This window comes from Lepisosteus oculatus, chromosome 16 (assembly GCF_040954835.1).
Source record: "Lepisosteus oculatus isolate fLepOcu1 chromosome 16, fLepOcu1.hap2, whole genome shotgun sequence".
Taxonomy (NCBI): Eukaryota; Metazoa; Chordata; class Actinopteri; order Semionotiformes; family Lepisosteidae; genus Lepisosteus; species Lepisosteus oculatus.
The window spans coordinates 1341968-1345948 of record NC_090711.1 but is presented as its reverse complement, the minus strand read 5'-3'; the positions used below and the strand labels follow the sequence as shown (position 1 = coordinate 1345948).

Genomic DNA, 3981 nt, shown 5'->3' with positions numbered 1-3981 from the left:
TAAACCCAAGTGTTACTATCTTCAAGTCCCTTATTTAATTAAAAGGTCAATTAATGTTTTCCTGGTCTTCTCTTTTTTTAAAAGCCTCAGAGAACAGGGTTGTGAAAAAAGCAAAAGTAGTGTTTATAGGATACATCAGGGGCATGAAGCTATACAGCTCTCCCTGCTGTGTCCCAGCCAACACCCCAGAAAGTGAGAAATAGAATAATATTATACAGTAACAGCTAGGAGAAGACACTTCATTCAGCTGGGAGGAGTGGCTCCCAGATATTTTACAAAACAGGAAACAACTACCTGAAAGCAAGTGAAGAAGATGCCTATAGCTGTTTGACAAGCACTCAACATAGCAATTCTCCTGTAAAAGCTGTGATTCTTATGAAAATTACACTCTGCAGATTGCCTCTTTGCCCTCTATCTGAAAGTACGCTGTGATTGAATATGGCAGATTGGGGATGTGTTTTGCTGGAAATTGGTTAACTCTAGAGTAGACAGGGCAACACCTGTAATCTCCTCGGCAGACAGGCTCATGCAGAAAGGACAGGCTGGAGGTGTGGAGTTTGTACTTTAGGAGACCGAAAGGCAGGAGACTGTACTCTCCCTGAACCCCTGGCCTACAGCAATCTGGAGCTAAAATTGCCAACAAAGAAAAAGAAAAGCAGGTCATGAGAGATTACTACAGTACTCTCTGTCTTTTACACTGTGAGTCTGGTGCTTTTACATCAGCCTTTTACAGCATGAGGTGCTGTTGAGTCTCTGCTGCAGAATGTCTTTTTGGGACTTTCCTCTTCTTCTACCGTGGTACCCCAGCGCTAACACATTAGGGTTGCCGTTCAAACCTGTTTTGCTTTGCATGTGACAATGTCATTCCTGTAGAGTTTGCAGAGGGTGAAACGCAAGGGAGCACCATTGTCTACCTGCATGACACATGGCCTTCTCTAACTCATAGCCCCTCCGATGGTCTTCTCTCACTCTGTGTGTCTTTCTCATTGCTTTTCCCAGTGTGTTACAACACCACTCTTCTGTGGTTGATAACAGAACTGAAGCTCGATGCTCATTATGGGATTTAAGCGATGTGCATGCACCATCACGATTAATTATGTTGGTTTATTTGAGGACCCACCAGATAATGAGCAGACAGAAACTGGTAGGTTTTTCTTTCCTCTTCCCCCGGCTTCTCTTGCAGCTTGCTCTCTTTAAGATTGGAAATCAGGCAACACTTAAAATGGGAGAATACATGTGGGGTATTTATTTATTTTATTCCTTCAGTCACTCTCACTTGGAGAATGTCTGAGACACGTGGTCAATAGCTGCATTTAGACACCAAAGGGTTTGTTTTAGGAAGTAAATGATGTACAGATAAAATGTAAGACTACTGCTGCAGTGCATTTCCAGTTGTAAAGTAACGTAAAAACAACAGAGATATAGGATCTTGTTGCATTACAAAATCATCACTTAAAGCTACTGTATATAACATTCAAGTATGAATGTTTTGTAGAATAAAGAAAACCTGTTAACTGCACAAATGCCCAGTGATGATCACTGCAAGATGAGCACTTGCTATCAATCATGAGTCACTGAAGACTTCAGATGTTGTTTGAATTACCAGACATGATATTAATGACTTCTTTGCTCGCTGAGCTTCACAGTAGTTGTCGATAGAAAATCCATAAGACATACCCATTCTTTCTCATTCATAGAGCCTACACAGCAGTGACTCAGCCTCCTGTCATGAACACACGCGGTGCTAGTGCATGGAGCCCCAGTCTAACTGTCGTACAGCACAAAACGTGTCCGGTAGATTGACACAAGAAGAGGAGAGGGACTCGTTCTTCTTCATAACCAGGATTGCCGCTCTAAAACAAGCGTTTATCTCTCCGATTTTCATGTCTGAAACAAACACAGCCCCGTGTCCCGGCGCAGTCCCGCCAGCGCGGAGCTGGACGCGTCGCGTTAATTGAACACCAGGCAGAACGCCCAGCCGCTGCCTGTCATCCCGGGAGACGTGCCAGGCGTGCAGACCGGGCTGGGGCTGTTCCCGCTGGTGAAATGATGCGCAGGAGGAACGCCGTGCACCGGTGTGGGAGAGGAGAGGAGGGGCTGCCGATTGCGTCCTGCGCTGGGATCCGGATCGGCTGCCACTCCAGGCTGGGGCAGGAGCCGGGCCCGTCAGGCCTGCGGAGTCCACATCGAGCTCACGTCAACGCCACACGCTGGCAAAATACTGGTCCTTACCTGTCTGTCACATGTAGGGTCAGCCTCTACCTTTTCTTTTGTCCACCACTTGATTTGTACAGTCTGTTCCACCACACCACATGAAGACAGCTCTCTTCTTGATGAGAAGGCACGGGCGGCTGCCGTACAGCCACGCTGCGGGAGAGCTCACTGGAGCACCTGTGTGATCGTCAAACAGCTCGCGACGCGCGTGCACCCAGCAGCTCAGGACCCCAGGCAGCGTGTCAGGAGGAGGCATGCATGAGCTGCCAACAGCTGGAACAGAACAGGGCGCAGAAATGTACATTTTCTCTAGAAAATCGCCGGAGAAAATGTACAAGGTTAACTTTGTCAGTAATAAACGCAGAGGGCTAGAGGCACACAAGAGCCTCTCCATTAAAGCATAATTAATGCGACAATTTACCCTTACGTTTTTTTTAATCCATGTTGTCTTTGATGTTTTTAAGACAAATATTAACAAGCTCAGTTGCCTGATGTTTATGCTAATCGTTATTTTGTCAGGGAACAGTTAGAAGTGATAAATGGAAAAGTTAGGCAACGTTAAAGTTCCGTGAACCACAATTATATGAGCTTCAACAGAAGAGTCCAGCATTGGGGTTGCAGAAACTCGTCACTTGTTGTTAAAAATTAATTAGCTGTAGGAAATCTTTATTACGACTCTACAATCCTTCCCACAGGCTTTGCGTCTGTAAGACCAATACCCCAGCTTCACTAGTGTAATTACTACCCAAAGGGTTTAGATTTTCTGTGTCAAAACACCGACTGGAAAAACAACAAGTTAATAGCAAACCAACAGCAATATAGAAAATGGAAAGGTGAAAATAATGAGATTCATGAGCGCTGTTTTTCTTCTCATTTTGTTGTGTTTTGCCCTGTCTGATGTATATATACTGTATATATCAAACCCAACAGTTGTTCTATACATTACAAATGCGCACAAAAAATACTCTGTCACCAAAGCACTCGTCCTGCTGGTGTAGGACCCCTTTTACCCTCCTCAGTGTTATATTGTGTGGAAATCAGCCCCATAGCATGCACTGCACTTGTGGAAAACGATGCAGAACAGAGAATTGAACACCATAGGTCTGTCTCAGACAAGAACTGATAACATACCATACAGCGTGTACAGTGTCAGACTGGTGTGGTGCCACCCCGCTCGTACAGAATAAGACAGAAGCTGCCAGGCTACTCAACCTGGTCCTTCAAGGCATCTCCAGCCTTTAAGTGGGCTTGATGGAAACAGGATCTTGCAGGTTTTATACTGTAGGTATCTGGTGTCCATCACCAGGTTAACATCAACGGTGATCAGGTAGGTGAATGATTAGTCAGCTTTACTAACTTAGGGAAGAGCAAGACTAGGTGCATAGTGGAATCCACGACTCCTGGCCTGTGCACTGTGTTCTAACTAACCAGCACAACGGCAGAAGTGAATTTATCTCTTCACTCTCTGGGATATTGATACGTGTCCGGGATACATACAGTATTCCTTGTGTGTGTGTGATCGGCACCGTGCCAACAGACGCACAGTTACTGGACCAAAAGCAGTAGGATTTGATTTAAATATTAATTGCACCAGCTGTCTTAGGAACCCATTGCTTAACAACTTGCGCTGTGCAGAGAGCCCGTTCTGGTTTCGTGCTCAGTGCTATTTTTGTGCCGCAGAGCTGAGCTCAGGATGAACCCACTTCTAGTCCGGGCGCTTGCTGTAAAATAGCCAGGCGATTGTTTCTCCCAGCATGCAAACTTGAT

The 3981-nt window shown here is 45.4% G+C and overlaps 1 long non-coding RNA gene across 1 annotated transcript; it reads right to left on the bottom strand.

The window, feature by feature from the left end:
• Window positions 1-1237: 1237 nt before the first annotated feature.
• On the bottom strand, window positions 1238-2465 carry LOC138223320 (uncharacterized). The gene is made up of 2 exons (XR_011181747.1): window positions 2263-2465; window positions 1238-2172 (listed from the first exon to the last, which is right to left on the bottom strand). It is a non-coding gene; the product is annotated as an uncharacterized lncRNA (long non-coding RNA).
• Between the last annotated feature and the right edge of the window lie 1516 nt (window positions 2466-3981).